This window comes from Lepidochelys kempii, chromosome 14, assembly GCF_965140285.1.
Source record: "Lepidochelys kempii isolate rLepKem1 chromosome 14, rLepKem1.hap1, whole genome shotgun sequence".
In the NCBI taxonomy this organism is placed as follows: Eukaryota; Metazoa; Chordata; order Testudines; family Cheloniidae; genus Lepidochelys; species Lepidochelys kempii.
The window spans coordinates 41158103-41165585 of record NC_136393.1 but is presented as its reverse complement, the minus strand read 5'-3'; the positions used below and the strand labels follow the sequence as shown (position 1 = coordinate 41165585).

Here is a 7483-nt window from a genome sequence, read left to right as displayed (position 1 = left end):
GAAATTCACCCCAGGACACATAAAGAACTCCCTGAAGCAATCTCAGAACTGTTAAGAATTATTTTGGAGAACTCGTGGAGGACAGGTGAGGTCCCAGAGGACTGGAGAAGGGCACATTGTACCTATCTTTAAAAAGGGGAACAAAAACAACTCAGGGAATTATAGATGAGTCAGCCTAACTTCAGTACCTGGAAACATACTAGAACAAACTATTAGAGAGCTCTCCTAAGAGGTGTGGAAGACCCCAGTTCAAGTGCTTTCTCTCCCTCACACAACGGGGCAGTGAACGTGGGTCTCTTCATATTGCAGGTGAGTGCTCTAACTATTGGGATGGCACATCCTCCTCTGGCCAGATTTTGTATGAGACTGGATCTAATGGTTGGCCTCTGAGCAGAACTGCTGGATCAGACACTGCAGACGAAATAAGTGGAGAAGCACCTATCTTCCCCAAGTTCATGGTTTGTGCTAGGGATTGGGCAGGAGATAGGTATGGGTGCCTAGTGGGAGGCAACAGTGCACATGACTAGAGGCAGAAACAGGCACCTAGGGAACTGCTACTGCAAAGCCTTAGGCTCCAGCCTCCAAGTGAGTTTAGGCTTTTGTTACTAGTAGCAAATTCTGATGGGAATCAGCTCCTGACACACTGGCCAGCTTTACCTGCCTGGATGTCAGCCCCTTCCCCAATTGGGCTCCAGTGCTAAAGTCCCCCCCGCCCCTCACTCAGACCCCCTTCCTGGATCCCGCCTTCCCCTGTATGAAATATGGAGCAATAATTTATGAGAGAGGCGACGAGGGCCTGATCCTGCAAACCCTCCCGTTTCAAACATCATGTTGGTCTCAGGGGGTACTACTGTGACTATGGGCTGCTGGGGAAGTGGCTGGGGAGACGGGGGGGGGGGTTGCAGGGGGTGTCGGTGGCTGGGAACATTTGTGCTGAGCCGCAAGGACTCGGCACCAGATCTGAGCTATGCTCCCCCTCCTGTTTTCTGTTTTGGAAGGAGCAAGGCGGTGCTCACGTGATTCACAAGACTCCAGCCCGTTGGCTCAGCGCTCAGGGAATCCCATGGCCTCCTCCTCTCAGGAAAGTGACTCTGCACCAATGGCCCCTCTTCCCCCACCTCTGCTGGGGTTGGAGGGGCTGCGAGTCCCAGAGCTGCTGCCTTCCCTGACCCCCCAGGCTCTGCTCCCCTGAGCGCCTGCAGGAGCCAAGCCAGCTACAGCCGGGCAGTTCCTGAGTTACATTCAGTCCGTTCCGCTCTCCCCCAGCTACCATTGATCAGCTGTCGCTTCCCACCCAGTTCCCACTCCGGCGCTCTGGATTTCAGCTCCCCCTCCCCCAGCAGCAATCCCCCCCTTTCCACCTTCCTCATTCTGCCTCCACCCAGGGCAGGGGCGTGGGGTGGTGCGAACTGGCTGGTGCTTTTTGCTGGTGCTGCTTTATTTCCCCAGCCGGACAAAGCTGTGGCGGGCGGTGCTGTGCAGAGCGGCATTACTGATAACCCCGCGATCCCTGGAGAGCAGGGACAGCAGCTTCGGAGGCCGGGGGGGGGGGGGGCATTGCCACCCCTACCCTGGCTCACCCCCGCCAGCTCCGTGCCCTGCGGGTGGGGCTGGTACTTCAAGAGGAATTTGCTCTGCCCCAACCAGCCAGGGACACAGACCGTTACTTCAACTTCCTGCTTCTTTTGTACTTTCAGTTCTGAAAGGAGTGGAAGGCCCAGACGGGGAGGGGGCTCGGCCCAGTCAATTCAGCTACAAATGTAACAAAAATAACGAGGAAGGGTCCGGTCTCAAACCCTCCGGCTTCATGACCCTGTGTGTTGAAATGGTGCTGCAGCCTCTGTAAGTGACATGGGGACCAGGGCCAGCTTTAGGGGCAGGCAACCTAGGGGACTGCCTGGGGTGCCAGGCTTGCGGGGGGGGGGGGGGGGGTCGGGGGGCTGGTTTTGTTGTTAGTGATAAAAGGAAAAATTGAATGTTTCAGGCTTTCCTCATTTGTCACTAACCTCCTAGAATGTTCTAGACCTTTGTAGAATTTTGTGGAACCTTCCAAACCTTCCGGTTCAAAGCTTCTTTCTGGGTTTCAGCAGGGAGGGGAGCGCCGGGCTCTGCACCCCCAGCTGCATGGTTCTGTCTGAGATTTCTGGACACACAGCACTGAGGTCCCTTCAGATGGGCTGTTAGCACCAATGGGCCTGTGGTAAATGAAGCTGGAGGGGGGGATCTCCCTTTTATGGACACCCAGCCAGCCAGTTAGCTATAAAGTCCCACTTGGTGGCTGCTTACTTTACCTGTAAAGGGTTAAAAAGTCCCCCAGGTAAAGAAAAAGGAGTGGGCATCTGACCAAAAGAGCCAATGGGAAGGGTAGAACTTTTTAAAATGGGAAAAAAGCTTTCCCTTTGTCTCTCTTGCATAATGACAGGTTTCAGAGTAGCAGCCCTGTTAGTCTGTATCTGTAAAAAGAAAAGGAGTACTTGTGGCACCTTAGAGACTAACCAATTTATTAGAGCATAAGCACATCGATGAAGTGAGCTGTAGCTCACGAAAGCTTATGCTCTGATAAATTGATTAGTCTCTAAGGTGCCACAAGTACTCCTTTTCTTTGTCTCTCTGTTGTTCTCTCTGGGCTGAAGGGGTGGGGGAAGCTGGAATGCTGTGTAAAGTTTGGACCAGGTATGAAATACCTAGAAGGATTCATTTGGACAGGAAATGTTTAGATAGACGTAATTAGGTTTATTTCTTTTATTTTCTGTAAGGCTTGTGGACTCCTCTGTGCTAACCCCAGATGCTTTTGTTTGCTTGTAACCTTTAAGCTGAACCCCAAGAAGCTATTTGGGGTGCTTAATTTTTGGAATTGCTCTTTTAAAATCTAGCAGAAGCGTAAGTTCCAGATGTATTTTCTTTCTTTTTGTTTTTAATAAAATTTACTGTTTTTAAGAACCTGATTTGATTTGTGTCTTAAAAGGTTTGTGCACATGTTTTTCAATTAGCTGGTGGCAACAGCTGGGTATCCCTCTTGTTTGTTTTCTTTCTCGGCTTCCCCAAGGGAGGGATGGAAAAGCCGAGGGGCCTCAGGGAAAACTTCCCAAGTGAGTTTTTCCAGGATTTGCAAGAGGCAGTTTTTCACTTGGGTGGTGGCAGCGTTTACCAAGCCAAACTCAGTGAAAAGCTGTAATCCTGGGGTTTTAATACAAGCCTGGAGAGGCCAGTATTAATTTTTTTAAATCCTTGCAGGCCCTAGGGCAGGGATCTCAAACTCAAATCACCACGAGGGCCACATGAGGACTAGTACATTGGCCCGAGGGCTGCATCACTGAAACCTTTTTATACAATGATACAAAAGTATAGTCAAAAATGAAAAAAATGAAGAGTAATATTGTATGCTATTGAAAGTTAATTATTAACTTTTTAAAAACTGTAATGTGAAAAGTCAGTGCTAATTTTGACAGTCATTTCATTTTTGGCCACTTAGCTGGCAGTGTGTTGTATCAACCAGAGCATCAATATTAAGTTTGATATCCTGAGACAAAACCAGTCTCAGTGTTGCTTGCAAATTGTACCACATTCCATATAAAAAACTACACTAAGAGAATGTTAAGACTGCACAGTTAAGCACATGTGCCAAAATTAGGGTTGCGCACACAACTTTTTCTCTGCCCCTTTGAGACTATGTGTTATCATGTAATCTTTTAATTACAGGGTCACGTACTGTATCTTATATAATATATACCTTTTTTCTACACCCTTACATTATAGAGCATCTTACAGTGATTTTTCTATTGACTTTTATTGCGTTGTCACAGTAGCCAAATATATGCTTACTAGCAAAGAACTTGCCACTTAGCCACTCAAGTTTATGGTAAGTATGAGTGAGGGTGGGCAAATGTGTGTTGTCAGGGGAAGCTGTGTTGATTTGTGCTTGGGTTGTGTTGTGCTGGGAGATTTTGATTGATTTGTGTTGGTGGCAAATAAGGGGTGTGTGCTGGGGTGAGGGACTATCTGTATTTGGACTTGCTGGTTGTGTTGTTGTGTAGGTGGTTGTTCTGATATGTGAGGTGGCAGCTAGGCACAAGGCTGTGGCAGTCGGGCCAAGTAATCCACCATCTCTGAAGTCTCCCTCATACAACAAATAAAACTGTAGCATGCAAATTAGCTATTGAGTACGGGTGGTGATTGGTTGAATTATCTCTGATCTCACAATGGTCTAGTACTCTTGGCACAGCGCAGATACACACCTTTCTGTAGTTGTACACCAATTGTCAAGTCAAAATAGCTGAGAACTTCAAAATTGGTTGGTAACAGACTGCAAAACCCCCACTCCACCCCTTCCATGAGGCCCTGCCCCTGCCCCACCTCTTCCCACCCCCATTCCAACCCCTTCCCCAAATCCCCACCTCGGCCCCGCCTCTTCTCCGCCTCCTACCCTGAACCCGCTGCATCCCCCCTCCCTCCTGGAAAGTCCTAAGTGCCGCCAAACAGCTGTTTGGCGGCGGGAAGCGCTGGGAGTTAGGCGAAGGAGCGGGGACACGGTGCACCGGGGGAAAGGGGAGCTTGGCTGCTGGTGGGTGCAGAGCACCCACTAATTTTTCCCCGTGGGTACTCCAGCCCCAGAGCACCCATGGAGTCGGCACCTATGGTGGGCCGCAGGAAATAACACGGGCCGTGTTATTGAGACCCCTACCCTACAGTGACTAGACAGCAAGTGTGAAAAATCGGGAAAGGGGATGGGGGGTAATAGGAGCCTATATAAGAAAAAGACCCAAAAATCGGGACTGTCCCAGGGACATCTGGTCACCCTAGCAGACCCCCACCTTCTGCACTCGAAGTTCCAGAGTGGGATTCAGCCCTGACAGGGCCTCACTGAAGGGATTCTCAGGGAGAATCCGGCACCTCCTGACTCTGAAAGTAAACCTGACTGTGGGAATGTCTCTGCAAATTCCGAGATTTTTCTGTTCATCTGTACCCAGACTGGGATGCTGGCACAGAACTGGGCTCCCTTTGCGACAGGTGTGTGTGTGTGTTCGTGTATTTGTGTTTCTTTCCCCCCTCCTCCCCTTTGTTATTGTCACTAAACTGATGTTTCAGAGTGCAGGGTTGAAAGACAAGAAGAGAAAAACCTTCGTCCAGATTCAGTGAATCCCTCCCAGCCCCACCCCAGTCTGCAGGGCCATTGCCCTGAGGGAGGGCAGGTGCTGTTACTGCTGCCACCCATATTACAGGTTTCTGCCAGAGCAGGGGGTGCATCACCTCCTCCCATATCTCTGTCTGTGGGAATCACACAGGGAGACCGTGAGTCTGTGCCCTGGAGCCCTGGTCAGGCTCCCTTCCCGGCCAATGCTGGCTGCTCTGTGGACAACACAGGCCCTGGCAGCTGGCTCAGTCTAGGGGAAGTTATAGGCACAGCCTGGTTCCTGAGACGACTTGACATCATTGCACAGCTTGGCAGGGGCTGCATGCTGGGTGGAGCATGAGTGACTCTATCATTTATCTAAAGCTCTCTTTGTCTCTAAGGGTACGTCTACACTGCAGCTGGGACTAGAGCTGGGACTATCCAACTGGGATAGAATTTAAAACTCTACGGTCACCCCCACCCATGTTTTTTACAACTGTCACAATGAGGCGCAATGTCCCATCGACATGCATCTCTGTGTTACTCTGTAACAGCTCTGAGGTCTGATTTAAGAAGTCTTCAGCAGACAGCTCATCCCTAGTTCTTCTGACCGAAAACAAATGGTCAGTTAAATTATGATTCTCTAAACGTAACTGAACGTAATTGTCAGGGGCTACCCTACTGTTAACGTCATCAAGAACTAACTGTATCCCCCTGTGTATGACTTTGACGACCTGCTGAGCTGAATTTATTCACTCAAGATCAACAAAATGAAATTCCTCACAATACACCAAACCACCAAATCTAGGTAGTTCCTGTTGCCAACTTCTCACTTGCTCCATATACATGTCTGTTTGGGGATCTGCATCTGCATTTTCAGGGTTACTTGGGGGTTCCTCTATGGGACCATCAGCTGCGTCTTCTACGTCAAATGCTATTTGAGAGTCAGACTCCAAGGGGCCACCACAAGGATCATCAGAAGTAGACAGGGACCCGTCTAGAGAGCCTTCTGGGGACTTTTCTAAATCAGACTCTATCTGAGAGTCACATTTCGCCTCCCCATTCTCAGACACTTCAATCTGAGAGCCTTCAATAGGGGCAACTCTTTTTGTTCTTTTCTCCTCATCACCTCTTTAGCCTTTTAAAAACATTTTACAGCTACCCTGGCCCATAATTTTTGGGCAGCCATCTGTTTGTCCCGCAAATTCTGTCCCCCTTTTGTTTATGCCTTAGCGGATGTGTACCCTTGAGGATGCCCCTTTTACTCAGGCCCCTTTCTATGACTAGTCATGCCTGCTCAGAACCACCCTCTGGAAAAATAGAAGTATTTTTCAAAAAGTCACCCACGAAAGCTTTTGCATTTTTGATGTAGTTCCCAGCCCTCCTTTCTTTGAGAACCCCCGAGGATACAGGGTCCATCAGCTTTCTGAACGAAGCATCATATTTTTACCAAATCTTTTTAGAATACCGAAGAGCTGTGTCGAGCTTATTGTGTTGGGAAAATGGTTGGTAATAATTTTCAGATACTTCATAAGGAGATACCCCAGCATCGCAGGAACTTTCAGTCCTTGTTTTTTTATTCACAACCCCTAAAGCGTGTGCTCCGGGTTTGTGAATGTGTATTTTCCCTCACATTCACGACCCCTAAAGTGCATGCTCCGGGTTTGTGAATATCTGTGTTTTTGCTCAGTTTTCTCAGGGTTTGATGTGGTGCTGACAGCTGAGGAACTGGAGTTGTGTTTGTGTGGTTGCTTTTTATCAGAGTCTTTTGTTTTGTCCTTGGGTTTGATGTATACGAGCTTTGGACTGTCCTGATGCATCGTCTGCGCTCTTCTGCTGTTTTGCGTTGGTGGTGGTGGTGGTGTTGTTGTTGTTGTTAAAAGTCTCAGAGCAGACTCCTGGTTCTTTGGCGGTTCTGGTGGAGGTGTCCCTGTAGCTCTGACTACAGCATTGTCAGGAGAGCTGCCCATGTCTGATTAAGAAAAACAGAGATATTCCAATTTAGCATCAAATAAACATTTTACAAAACTTTACCATCTTTCTCACTCACACATATGTATTTGCTTAAAATACAAAACCTCATAACATAACTAAACCAATAAGCAAAATATATTTACTGGGCTTCGTCCATCCATCAGCCGTTGATGCTGGTGAATTTTCCTTTTCAGCTGTCTCTTTCCTTTTTCTTTTGAGCTTCTTTTCACTCTGGTCTAAGGATCTCTCGTGTTTTGACCGTACTGTGGAGCAGACAACATTATTATTATAAAACACATGAAACTGTCTTATAAACTTAAAAAAATAAAATACTCGTTAGGGTGTTTTTCTATTTAAAAAGTCATAGCTTTAAAACAAAATAATCCATTTCAGGCTGTA

The 7483-nt window shown here is 48.0% G+C and overlaps 1 protein-coding gene across 2 annotated transcripts in view; it reads left to right on the top strand.

The window, feature by feature from the left end:
* Window positions 1-1067: 1067 nt before the first annotated feature.
* The window catches only part of LOC140904643 (butyrophilin subfamily 1 member A1), a 46432-nt gene continuing 40016 nt past the window's right edge, over window positions 1068-7483 (top strand). For both annotated transcript variants that reach the window (XM_073327075.2, XM_073327074.2), the window contains exon 1: window positions 1068-1842. The gene's annotated coding sequence lies outside the window, so the exon portion shown is untranslated. The remainder of the gene's footprint in view (window positions 1843-7483) is intronic.